General features: G+C 42.1%; 1 protein-coding gene and 1 long non-coding RNA gene across 2 annotated transcripts in view; one reads left to right on the top strand and one right to left on the bottom strand.

The window, feature by feature from the left end:
* agmo (alkylglycerol monooxygenase) overlaps positions 1-14,150 on the bottom strand; it is a 403,147-nt gene that overhangs the window by 198,156 nt on the left and 190,841 nt on the right. The gene's annotated exons all lie outside the window — the stretch shown is intronic.
* Positions 1-14,150, top strand: part of LOC134344269 (uncharacterized) — a 44,719-nt gene that overhangs the window by 7,305 nt on the left and 23,264 nt on the right. The window contains exon 2 of the long non-coding RNA XR_010017406.1: positions 6,393-6,478. This is a non-coding gene — a long non-coding RNA (uncharacterized LOC134344269). The remainder of the gene's footprint in view (positions 1-6,392; positions 6,479-14,150) is intronic.

Raw genomic sequence — 14,150 nt, 5'->3', positions numbered from 1 at the left:
CCTCCGTGCCCTCTTCCAAATATATGGCAGCAAAGAACCAGGGTCCTGGCGGACGGGACATGCACCGTTGGCTCATCCAAGGGAAACAACATGGGTTGGTAGCCATGAAGCACTTCAAAGGGTGACATACAGGGTGTGTAGAATGTGGGACAGCTCAGCGCAGGCCAAATACTTCTTCCATGTGGAAGGGTTAGAGCTGGTGAAGCATTGGAGAAACTCATCCACTTGCTGGCCGGGTCTTTCTGACTGAAGGGGCCCAGTAGATTGCCTCAGTGCACATGGCCGCCGGGAGGTCATGGCTGTCAGATGTGTCAGCTGGAGCAGGGCCTGGTGGATCTGGCTCTCAAGATCCCAGATGATCAGGGTGAAGATCTGGGGCAATGGGATGATGGGCTGAGGGTTGGTCTCCATTTCTGCTGGGTTAAAATTTCATGACAGAGTGCCTTAGTGCTCTTGGAACTGGGTCCGTTGGAGATGGTGAATTAGAATTTCTCAAAGACGAGAGCCTGTCACGGCAGGTCTGTTGTATGGATAAGAAGTTCTGGTAGTCAGTCCAAATCTGGAAGGGCTCAGTGTTTCCATCAGGCAATGTCTCCATTCCACGAAGGCCCATTTAATGGCAAGTAGCTCCCTGTCTCCTACTCCATAACGGTATGGTGCAGAGTTGAATTTATGTGAAAAAGCAGCACAAGGGTATGCCTTCCCAACCGGTCCTTGCTGGGAGACCATGGCCCCGGCCCCCATGTCAGATGGCCCTGGCTGGAGAAGGCGTGACTGGACTGGGAGACAATGGTCCCAGCCCCTACATCAGATGTGGTCCTCATCTATCACAAAAGGTCTGGAGGGGTTTGGATGGCAGAGAATGCTAGCAGTGGTGAAGTATCTCTTGAGCTCCTCGAAGCATGGTCCATGGGAGGCGACCAGGTTATCCGTGAAGTAGGTGACATGGTCAGAAAGGTGAGAGGAGTGGTAATTTCCTGTGGTTTATGATGAAATGTAGTTTATGAAGAAGCACTGTAGCTGTTTGAGGGAGTGTGTCCAGGGCCATCCAATGACTGCCCGCACGTTCTCTGGGCCCATGGTTATGCCTTGGGATGAAAGGACATAAACAAGGAAAGAAGTGACTGGGGTATGGAACTGGCATTGCTCTAACTTGCAACACAGTTGGTTTTCGAGGAGACACAGAAGGACTAAATGGATGCGACATTCATGGTCTTGGGGGTCCTTGGAGAAGACGAGGATGTTGTCAAGGCAGAGGAACACATACTTGTGTAGCATGTCTCAGAGGATCTCTTTATTGAAGGCTTGGAAAATAGCTGGACTGCTGGAAAGTCCAAAAGGCATCACTAAGTATTTGTAGTGGGCAGTGGGTATTATGAACACCATCTCCCAAACATTCCCCGGTGAATGTGGATTAGGTTGTACACATCCCATAGATGCAGGTTGGTGAAGAATTGGTCCCACGGAATGCGCTCTCTATCAAGGGGAGAAGATAGTGGTTCTTAATGGTGATTTTATTGAATCCATGGTGGGCGATGCATGGACAGATATACTCATCTTTATTTTTTACGAAAAAAGAATCCTACACTGGCTCAGCAGTCAGATGCTCAACTGAAGCTAAACTGTAGCAGTTCAGCAGCGTAGTCACTCATGGCTTGGGCCTCAAGCGGGAAGAGGGAGAACAGACAACCCTTGGGAGGGGTGGTGCCCGGGGGGAGGTCGACCGCGCAGTTGTGTGAGGCGGCAGGGTGCTGACAGGCAGCTCTGCCAATCTGCTGAACAATAACAGAATTAAAACATTTTCCTTTTGAAAAAAAATGTTGCGGTATATTGAAACAATCATGAACTATCATTTTCAAACTCAGCACAATTTGGATGGATGATGTGCTGAATGTTGACACAATTCAGAAATTTTAAGCACATCAACTCCTTTTCACTAATTTTTTTGTCCAAATGTGATGAAGAAAGCAATATTTTCATATGAGTAAATTCTCTTATCTCTTTTTAATGCACTGCAAACAAAACATACCGAGTCTTCTGCCAAATCTCACCTCATGAGAGCAGCAAGCATCATCAACTTTTATTAGCTTCTTACAGCCACAAGTTCTTTACAAGTTTCCAGGAGGGGGTCACAAGAATTATGAGTATAATTATATTTAAAATAGACACGCTATTTCACTTCACTTCAAACCATAAACTCCAAATAAAATGCAAATTATGTTGTTAATAGCATGTTATAAATATTGTTTGCACTGAATAATGCATAATTTTGACATCATGGCGATATAACACAAATATTTAAGGATATTTCCATTCTTTTAATGGTACCTTATTGTATTATGGTAATTAAAACTGAAGGGAAATGAAGACTACAAGTGTCTAAGGTGTCCTATTTAATAGCCTGTGGTGATATATGCTACTTCCAACACAAAAAATATCCAGAGGGATGGGTTCATTAAGATATCAAGTATCAGTATGCTCAGTAAGATAAAACATAATGCAAATGTATAATTATATACAACCTAGTCATATGTAAACAATCAAGGGCTTAAAAATAAAGTGAAATAATAGAATAAAAGAGGAATTTACTTTCCCCTTTGCCTTCTAACCCAAAACCTCATTGAAATGAATGCACTCTTGGTACAATTTGTCCCAGGTTCTTAGAACCAAACATTGCTGGGTTCTGCATTGTTCTGCAAGAGCTAAAGGAGGAGGGGACAGACAGAAGTTTATGTTCAACAATTTGAATTTTTAAGTCCCAGATTTCCATGCATGAGAGTGCAGGTGCTGAAGACCTGGATTTCCTGCCCTTTAAACTAGCACAGTGTCAATGGTGCCATTTGGAACCTTCAACTTTCACTACTTTGATCTAGTCCAATCAGAATATATGACAAAATCTTGGGCAAAGGTTTTAAAAGCTTAAAACAGCAAATTACAATGGAGCACTTGAGAAGTTCAAGAGTGAATTAACGTTTGTGTGCACTAATTCTTTTGTATTTCTTTGCTCTGAGAATCCCTATGATTTACAACATAGTATATTGTGACATATATGTACTTTGATAATAAGCTTACTTTGAACTTTGATTGTGAATGCAATGTTTACATAACAAATACACTGTATCCAGCAGCCTAGGAGAGCGAAACAAACTGCAAACTGGATGCTGAATCTAAGGGTACAGTGTAAGACAAAAGCAGCCTGGTAATTTACAAGCAACTACCAGCACATACTTGGTCAAAACGAAGCATGGAGGCTAACGCTTTTATTTGTAAGATATCAGGAAATCATCTAGATTGCTTTTGCCTGCCACCTAGTGATAGATTTTTCACTGGAAAAAGCTTGGGTGAGAATATCACATTTATTCTCTATATCAGAATGAGTTTTTGGAAAAGAGGAAGACCAAAGAAAAGTTCTAAAATCTGAAATAAATATAGGGGACTCTTAAAATGTGTTAGTATTTTCGGAGATTCACTAAAAGCATCTGGATGAAAACCTGCCAATTTTCAAGCAACTCACATCAACACTGTAACACAACTGTAATGTTGTACTAAACTAGTCAGGAAATATTTTGAGATTTAAGCCTGTACAATATTAAAGCAATTAAATAAAAGGCCCAGATTGCAAGTGGAAGAAGAATTTCAATGAGTAAAAGGAGCCAGTCTAAACAGTCCGCTCTCCCAAATACGACTGGCAAATCAATTAGCGTTTACCAAGGGAAGAGTTCCTTTGTGTGCTGTGTAACGGAGCCATAAAACTGTTTACAAAGAACATTTTGTGATTTACAACTAACAGTGCCCAAAGGAAATTTTCCTCTGGTCATTCCAAGATAGATGCAATTTGTTTTCATTTGGAAGGGTTTAGTTATAATGCCTCCTTTTAAATTCATATACAGAAAGAAGAGTCTGCTATCAATGTTAGTTGCCTTCAAAAATACAGTAATGATTTACTGCATTTCTTTAACTGCTGCAGTCCATGATGTAGATGTACATCCACAGTGCCACCGGCTGACCACATGCCTTCCAGAATGACAGGGATCACAGGGGCTAGATTAATTTAAAAAGCGAGGATTGCTCCTTAATCTCAAATTGTTATGAGCATTGTAAATATGTTTATAATGTGCAAAAAAATAGAATCAGGGCTTAGAGGGAAGGGCCACAGTTTAATTCCCTCCTGCCATTGCCCACATAAATTTTGTTTAAACCTTGTAAATTGATGATAGACAACATTAATGCTATGCAATGCATTCAGTTCAGGTCACCTCATTATAAGAAGGATGTGAAAACTTTAGAGATAGTGCAGAGGAGATTTACCAGAATGCTGCCAGGATTAGAAGGAATGTTTATGAGGAAAGGGTGAGTGAGCTGGGCTTTTCTCTTTGGAGCAAAAGGGGATGAGAGGTAACTTGATAGAGGTGTAAAGGATGATAGGAGGCTTTGACAGTGGGTAGCCAAAGACTTTTCTCAGGATGGAAACTGGTAATACAAGAGGGCAGAATTTTAAGGTGATTGGAGGAAAGTGAAAGGGTTATATCAGAGGTAAGTTTTTTTTTACATAGAGAGTGGTGGGCACATGAAACATGTTACCGGGGTGGTGGTATGCAATGGTATCAGGTATGCTGACTGTGCGGTTCTAAATTCAAACAAAGATCTTAAGCTCTATCTGACATAGATAGCTACGGGTACCCTGGCTAAAGGGCAGTTATACTATAACTACCTATTCTTCAAAAGCCAGTTCACTGCCTTGTTTATCCCGCATGGTGAATTTACCTGCAGTACCCACTATTTGAGCGGTGGGTCTCCCATCTCTACCAAACAGGAGACACCTCCAGCTAACACAGTAAAGACAGTTCAGTTATTTTTAGTGATACATATTTAAATCCGGACAAAATTCTTAAAATACATTTAAAACTCACAGGGGTTTTCTATCTTATAAAAGATTTTCAAATGTTAAACATTTCAAAAAAAATTATCTCAACAACACGGATAATGCTAAAAAGACATACCAATGAGTCAAGTAGACCATCACAGAAATTGAAAGCAAAGAAATGGTTTCTTGTTTCCTGTCTTTCTGTCAATCCTCGTGATATTCCTAATAAGCTTGACTGCTCTCTACATTTACACTTTTTTTTCTGACACTTGGGTGATTTCACACACATAACAGGTCAGTCCCTGCTCTTCACTCTTCCAGGATTGAGGATGAACTGGAGGAAAAGGCGAGTATGAGGCAGTGGAGAGCAAAGCAGACATACAAAAGTTAATCCATGGTAGTGCAGGTTAGGTATTGGAGTTAGCAGAGTCTTAGGAGTGGAGAAATTATACAAAAAGCAGAAGTCACCAAATTTCAGTCCCTACAGGCTTCAACATTAAACAGAGGAACACTACAGAACGAATGATTCCAATGGCTAGGGGAATCGTTCATTGGAAAACTGCAACAAAAAAAAATCTTGAACCTAATTTGCTGCTGTGGAAGGTAAATTTCTAACAGCTGAAAAGGTCTTAGCTATTGTTTTAGCAAGAACATTAAGCCAGTCAGGGGCTTAGTACGGGCCTGCAAAGGAAACTTGTAAAAGGAGGTGCCTCACTTGTCTGATTATCAGTTTAGTTACTCTAGTAGTGCTCTCAGAAATATTTCTTGAACTGGACTGAATTCCTTCTAGCTATTATTGATGAATATCAAGTCCAAGTCCTTCTGGAATATTCTTTGTTGCATCTATCACAAATCGTTCCTTAAAATTGGGCTTGTGTTTTTGGCTGGAGAAACGCAACACAGATTTGACTAATCAGATTACTTTAAAAGTAATTTCCTTCATAAGCCTTCTAAAGGTGAGTGATCTACTGATAGCGGTATGTCTGAACAACTTTTATCACCAAAAATTTCGGCCTTCTGAGTGAACCAAAGGGTCACACCAGTGCTATTCTGAGAGTGACCACTGTTAAAGTATGGCTATACAGTCAGTTTTACTCTACCATTTTAGAAAATACCATGAAAATTGTTGAGGGACAGAATTTTTTTCACCTGTTGATGGTAATACCATATGACTGAATACATAGTAATAATTGAAAGCTTGTCCATGCATGTAACACTGCCTATTTGGGGAATACATCATCAATGCATCCTTCCATCTTATTGTCCCATGCAAAAACCGGATTCAGGGTTTCATTGGAAATTCTAAATCCATTAGAATTTATCCATGAGTAGGACCATTCAGTGATGTAACAGTGTCTATACTTTTCTTCAAGTGTAAATGGATCCATGGCTAGGGATTCCAGTATCAGGTTACCTTCAATATCTGGGCTGGAATCTTTCAGCTTTGTCAGGGTGTCATTAATCATTTCCACAAGTGATTCTTTGTCTTGCCACGTATCTTTGTTCATTTTCTCTTCCATCTGGTCAGAGCGAATGTGAAGTGGACAGGAACAATCACTTTGGCAAAGGCAAGAACTAAGGGTTCCAATGAATTACTCCACATATGACCAACAGGTAAGGGCCATTTGGGGATCTTTAAATTAGAATCATCATTGCTTGCAGATCTTCTTAATCTAATATTTTTTGAGTCATTAAGTTTAGGAGTGTCTGAGCCAAATGAGACTATTTCCATAGTAAATATGATTTTGTCTGCTCAATAGTAAGTGGTAAGTAAGGCAGCTTGTAATAATATTATTACAAGTACAAATATTAAATGTAAAGTATAATAAGAGTGGCATTTCTTCATGGAGTTTGAATCTTTCTTACTCTGAAAACAACACATCCTGGATATGTTATCCCTGGGCAATGCATCTGTGAGATCTTCATCAGGAGAACTGGAAATTTTACATGTTTTTATCTTTTTAATACATCTCAACCCCTTCTCATTGCTGAGTAGAAGTTCTGTGCTGGACCCCTATACTGGTTTAATATAAGAGTTCCACTCATTCTAAGAGAATAAATCCTGCTAGGGCATGTTTGATGTTCTCTCTGGAGACAATTTTACTGGGAGTCTTGTTTTCACTCCTGGTATCAGTTAATCCACAGTCTAATCATTTATTACCTGGGGAACAAGACAAGGAGGTTTCCATTTAGGATGGAAACAAGGGTCAAAATTATTTTATAGAATTCCTTTTCTTGGACTCATTCTCTTTTTGTGGTATCCAAACTTTTTTGTCAGGTTTTTTGATTTCTCTTGAATTCCCATGAACTCTTTCAATTCCTTGAAGACTGCCCTGAGTTAGCCATCAGGGATGCATTGAGGTGGACATTGCTCAGTAATAACATTCTTAAGCACTCCTATTTTTGCAACTGGTATGTTGTTTACGGACAGTTGCACTACAAGGACAAGTGTAGCCTACTTCTGGCCTCTAGAGTAGGTCAGTTTTTCCAGGCCTCCTTAGTCTCTTGATTCCTTCACGCCACCGTGGCATTCGATTGTGGGTGGAATGGAGTGCTGTACTCCACTTATATGCCTGTTTGCTCACACATGGCCTGAAAGCCTTTACCTACGAAGGAACACCCTTCTTCAGCATATATGCAATATGGGTGCCAGCATTTGGAATATGGAGTTTTGGAGTATCGTGACCGTTGCAGCCTCACTACAAGAAGCCATGGAGACCAACCACGTATACTCCATACATAGAAATATAGAAAATAGGTGCAGGAGTAGGCCATTCGGCCCTTCGAGCCTGCACCACCATTCAGTATGATCATGGCTGATCATCCAACTCAGAACCCTTTAACAGCCTTCCCTCCATAACACCTGATCCCTTTAGCCACAAGGGCCATATCTAACTCCCTCTTAAATATAGCCAATGAACTGGCCTCAACTGTTTCCTGTGGCAGAGAATTCCACAGATTTACCACTCTCTGTGTGAAGAAGTTTTTCCTATTCTCCTAAAAGGTCCTAAAAGGCTTCCCCTTTATCCTCAAACTGTGACCCCTCGTTCTGAACTTCCCCAACATCGGGAACAATCTTCCTGCATCTAGCCTGTCCAATCCCTTTAGGATTTTATACATTTCAATAAGATCCCCCCTCAATCTTCTAAATTCCAATGAGTATAAGCCTAGTCGATCCAGTCTTTCATCATATGAAAGTCCTGCCATCCCAAGAATCAATCCGGTGAACCTTCTTTGTACTCCCTCTATGGCAAGAATGTCTTTCCTCAGATTAGGGGACCAAAACTGCACACAATACTCCAGGTGTGGTCTCACCAAGGCCTTGTACAACTGCAGTAGTACCTCCCTGCTCCTGTACTCGAATCCTCTTGCTATGAATGCCAGCATACCATTGGTCAATTATCACAAGAATATACCTATTAGATTTCCAATAAGGTGAGTCACTTTGTGAGGCTGGAAATGAGCCCGTATAATCAAATTGCCATACCTACATCAGTGCAGTTGGATTTGTTTGTCTTATAGGAGGTGGTCTTGTAACTGCTCCTTTATTATATCCCAGATATTCTTTACAATTTTCAACAAATTACTTACAGCCACTCAACATGTATGGCCATGTCCTGTGGGTACATGCCTTATTCTGATTGTCAGAAGTTGCTTCCATTGTGATTAGTTAGTTTAGAAGCTGCAACTGCTTTTCCCATTGGATAGATGCCTGGTATCTCGTTTCAAATATCCTGAGTATATAAAATATCACACGGAAGGGGCTTGTTCTTTCCTTCATTTATTTAAGGCATTGAGAAGGTATTCTCTACGTGCACTTTTAACTAAGTATATTTGTTGAATATTCAGTTTTGTAGTGTCTGTAAGTTGGGGAACATGAATGTTGTCATGGTCCGGTCCATGAAGTCTGCATTCCGGTTCACGGACTGGTCCATCGATCCTTATTCCAGGTTTTCTGGTTTTCCCTTGTTCTGTTGGGAGCTCTAATTGAAGCACCTGATTCTCATTTTGGGCTGGCTACATAAATAGCTCCTGGGTTCAGCTTCATTTGCTGGACTGTTCCCTCTCATTCCCCTTCCCCTTCCTTCTGAAGTCTTGCCTGCAATGCTGGCAGGTTCAACCATCAGGGCAAGATCGGGGTCTTGCTGCGTCTAGATAAGGAACTGTCTTTTGTTGTTTGGAACTGTCTCAGTGTCCATGCCTTTGCTAGGTAGGTCTGGCTGTTCGCTGCTACCTTGTGTTGAGAACTGTCTCGTTGTGTTCAGTATTCTGTGTGTGAGTCCTGTCCCTATGTCCTGTTCCCAAGGAGGGGTCCTGGCTCTGTGTTTTGTGTATGAGTCCTGGCCCTATATCCAGTTCCCAAGGAGGGATCCTGTTCCCAAGGAGGGGTCCTAGCTCTGTGTTCTGCGTTCCTGGTCTCCCTTGACCAAGGCTCTGCGTTCCTGGTCTCCCTCGACCAAGGCTCGGCTTCGTGTTCTCGTCCTGTCCATGTACCTCACCCAGCCCGGTACTGGGGTTCCCTCATCCTGTCCAGGAGTCTCACGTCCAGTCTTGTTGCCACTCCTTGTCATGTAGCCACAGCTTGTCCTCACCTAGATCCGGGGTCCAAGCCTGAGTCAAGACTCAGCTTCCAGGTCCCTGTCTAGACTCTGGCTTGGTGTCCTTGTCCAGGTTCAAAGTTCCTTGTTCCTCATCCAGGTCCTGCTTTCCTGGTCTAGTCGTAGCCCAAGCCCCATATCCTAGTCTCACCAGGGCCTGTGTCTTGTCCAGTGTCATTTCCTTCCCCACTTCCCTTGCTTTCTTGACACCTAGTCCTGTTCCTAGTACTTCAGTGTCTGTGTCTTGCATTTGGGTCTGCTCCCAGCACGCCCCCATTATGACAAATGTTTGGTAAAATTTTTACTGTTGGTAACAAATGATTAATACACTGCTTTCTGTATCACTTGCCAAACCCACAAATCTAATTCAACATTACAGGCCACCAGTATTACATGGCTAATTTCACATCAGTGACTTGTCCCCCACCATGACTGTGTTCGAATCCTCGGTAGGCTTCTTGACTTAGTGCTTCCCATTTGTGGGCAGGAGGTATTTGCTTCTCATCTTTTTTAGGGTGGCATACCCAAACCTTACCTTCACCATCAGCTTCATGTTTGTACCATGTTGGAAATCCTTTTGAAACTGAGTTCAAGAGTATCTAGGAAAATTCCTAAAACATTGTCCGGGTTTTTTTTAATCTGTTGGTTTGTTACTTCCAAAACCCTGGCCTCCTTTACCAGAGTAAGGACTATCCTGACAGCTTATTTTGTTTGTCCTTGTCTGGTTTATTACCATATCTGCATAAGAGGCCAGCACTATGTTCCAGGAGGTGTACCACCAGTACTAATGGTCAGGTCAATAATAATCCATAAATATTCCTCTGCATGGACAAATGTGGAAGTAGTTTACCTCTGTGTGTTCTCCATCCGGTAGTTGACCAGATGGGGAGATTTCTTTCTACCACATTCCTTAACATAAGTACAGTCAGTACATATCAACACTGGTTCTGTTATATTTACTTGTTTTCGACATAATTCTAGGGCTTTAACCCCTACAAATTGTGCTCTGTGATTCCCTAAAGGATACATTTGCAACTCCTGTGATTCAATTTGAGCTTCTGATAAAAATTTTACTTTTACAGTTCCTGCTCTTCCCTGTAACTGTGTGGATCCATCTTCATGGATTGTCACTGCTGATCCAGCACAGTCCCTTATTTGAGAAAAGTGACTAAAAGGACATTGTGCTATATTGGGTCATGGAGAAGATGGCTCTGCATCTTCCATGGCAGGTGAGGACTGTAAGTCACAGGTCTCAGGAACATATTCCTAATTGAAGGTGTCATCTTGTAAAAGTGTTTGCTCTTCCCCATAACTAATTGTGGTAGCTCTCCATTCAGTTGGTAATTTGTTATTATTTTCAAAGCTACAATCTCTGTTTGTATAATTGGTTTGTTCCCTTGCAGTAAGTGTATGCAATACCATAGTAAGACATCATTCTGAGGCAGTAAATTTCTGAGGGTGAAATTATACGAAGCATAGTGCATGGGACCTTGTGTTTCTTCTCCCTCATTATAGTAGACAGCTACAATGGTGTTTGCAGAAACACAAATTTGCAGACAAGAGATTTTGTTAGGCCCCTTGTCCAGAGGTCCATTGCTTGCTGAACTGTATTCATCAATTTCTCTAGTACCTCATAATCTTCTGGGGTAAAAGCGCAAGGTTTTTCATTTGTCTTTGTACATCTGTCGTATAATAGCTTTGACTATTGAGCATAATCAGCTGATAAAGCTCTACCATAATTCAATAGGCTTGGGGTTGACTGTAAGGCTTTTAGGGCCTTTGGATATCCTACCTGAGGGATCTTTTGTCAAAATTCAGGATTTTTAAAATGTTAATTACATAGCCTCTGTCTTCAACCTTTAATGACAGTCTTAATATGTGCTAAATGCTCATTCAGTGTGCCAGCTTTGAGGTATTTGTCATCCTTATACACACAAATATCTGGTATTCCCTGTGGAGTTTCAATGACTCCTGCAAAAAATATCAGTGCACCATTCTGGAAACCTTGTGGAAGTGTAGTCCTCTGATTTCAGTCTCTGAGGCCGATGTGTGAACATCCTTCAGGAGAGTGAACCCACGGAAAGCATCCGGCCCAGATTGGGTATCTGGCTGAGTACAAAAGCCTTGTGCTGATTAACTGGCTGGAGTGTTCACTGAGAACTTTAACATCTTGCTTCAGCAGTCTAAGGTACCAACCTGCTTTAAGCAGGCTTCAATTATACCTATGCCTAAGAAGAATATGGTAACAATGACGACCATCCAGTAGCACTTACATATACAGTAGTGAAATGTTTTAAGAGGTTGGTGATGAAACATACCAACTCCTGCCTGAGAAGCGACTTGAATCTGCTCCAATTTGCCTACCAGCACAACAGGACCAAATCAGATGCCATTTCATTGGCTCTTAACTCAACCCTGGGACATCTGGACAGCAAAGGTGCATACATCAGGATGCACTGTACTGACTGCAGCTTGGCATTCAATACTACCATCCCCTCAAGACTAATCAATAAGCTTCAGATAACTCAGTAACTCCTCAATAACTCCTTGTGCAATTGGATTCTCGATTTCCTCACTTGCAGACCCCAGTCAGTTTTGATCGGAAACAACATCTCCACAATCTCCATCAGCAAAGGTGTACCACAGGGCTTCTCGCTTTACATTTTATGACTATGCGACTGAGCACAGCCCCAATTCCATATTCAAGTTTGTTGATGAAACCACTGTCGAAGGCTGAATCATGGGTACTAACGAATCAACATACAAGAGGGAGATTGAAAATCTGGCTGAGTGGTGCCAAAATATCTAGCTCTTACTCAATGTCAGCAAGACCAAGGATCTGATTATTGACTTCAGAAGGAGGAAACCAGAGGTCCATGAGCCAGTTATTAATGGGAGATCAGAAGTGAAGAGGATCAGCAACTTCAAATTACTCAGTGTTATCATTTTGTAGGATCTGTCCTGGGCCCAGAACATAAGTGCAAATATGTAGAAAGCAACAGCGCCTCTACTTCCTTAGGACTTTGCAAAGATTCGGCAAGACATCTAAAACTTTGATAAACTTCTATAGACGTACAGTGGAGAGTATATTGACTGGTGGAATCACATGCTGGTATGGAAACACCAATGCCCTTGAATGGAAATCCTACAAAAAGTGGTGAATATGCCCCAGCCCTTCACAGGTCAACCCCTCAGCACCATTGAGAACATCTACAGGGAGCATTGTCACAGGAAAGCAGCATACATCATTGGGGATCCCCAACACCCAGGGTCATGCTCCTTTCTCACTGCTGCCATCAGGAAGGTGTTATGGTAGCCTCAGGACACACACCAACAGGTTCAGGAACAGTTATTATCCCTCAATCATCAGGCAGTTGAACCAAAGGGGATAACATCACTCAGCTTCACTTGGTCCGTCACTGAAACATTTCCACTACCTATAGACTTACTTTCAATAACTCTTCATATCATGTTCTTGATATTTCTAGATTATTTATTATTTCTTCTGTATTTGCACAGATTGCTGTCTTTTGCACATTGGTTGTCCACCCTGTTTGTGCCGTCTTTCATTGATTCTATCCTGGTTATAGGATTTATTTAGTATGCCCACAAGGAAATGAATCTTAAAGTTATACATGGTGACATATATGCACTTCGATAATAGTTTTACATTTGTTACGAGAATACACATAAAATTAAGATGTTTGCTGGCCTGGGCTAGCATCAGTGGCATCAGCAGTTGGTCTGCCACCTGCCCTCAGGGGAAGGAGAGATAAGGAACAATGGAGCAGCGTCTGGAGATGTGTAATGAAGGGATGTGGGAGGAAGAGCTGTCTGGAGCGGCTCCCCCCTTTGAAGCCTGAACTGTTTGAAGTGATGGACAGGCGATACCCCAGCAGGGGGATAAAAAGGGACAGGTTCGCTAAGACAGACACACACGCCACCCGAGGTAACGAGACCCTGGAAGCGGTGCGCTTCTCATGAGTGGGTGAGAAGTACCGGACAACGACAAGGGTGGAAAGGTACGATCAGCGGGAACCCGGTGTGTGTCCGCCCTTGCCTGGGTGCCGGGTTCACTGCAGAGGATCGACCGCATCTGGAGGAGGGGTCACAGTCGGTGACCTCAGGTGACATCACCAAGGACCTGCCCAAAAAGCTGTTTGTGAGCCATCTCGCTGGTCTGTGAGCCATCCTGCTGGTCTGTGAGTGAAGCCGTTCTGAATGATGAGTTGTTCCTATTCTATCTCTCTCTTCCCCCACATTGTCCACCGCCATGGCAACGATTACTGCGAACTGAACTACTAAACTGGACTGAACTTTGAGTCATTTTGAAATTGGTCATTTACCCCTAGACAACGATAGAGCTTGATTGATGCTGTTATCTTAATTCTGTGCACATGTGTGGTTATCATTGTTGAATTGTTGCATTTATTATCCTTTCGATTACTGTGTTGCTTGTTTCTTTAATAAAACTTTCTTAGTTCTAGTACTCCAGACTCCAACTGAGTGATCCATTTCTGCTGGTTTGGCAACCCAGTTACGGGGTACGTAACATAAGTGGGGTTCTCGTCCGCGATTTTGAACGCTAAATTTGGGACGGAGTAAATTGATTGGGTTAAAATTCCCGAAAGAAAGAAAAGACAAACAGCAGAAATGGAGGTTGAGGAATTTATAAAGGCGCCGACCTT

This window comes from Mobula hypostoma, chromosome 3 (genome assembly GCF_963921235.1).
Source record: "Mobula hypostoma chromosome 3, sMobHyp1.1, whole genome shotgun sequence".
Lineage (NCBI taxonomy): Eukaryota > Metazoa > Chordata > Chondrichthyes > Myliobatiformes > Myliobatidae > Mobula > Mobula hypostoma.
The sequence above is the reverse complement of the archived record's forward strand: the minus strand, read 5'-3'. Positions and strand labels throughout refer to the sequence as shown.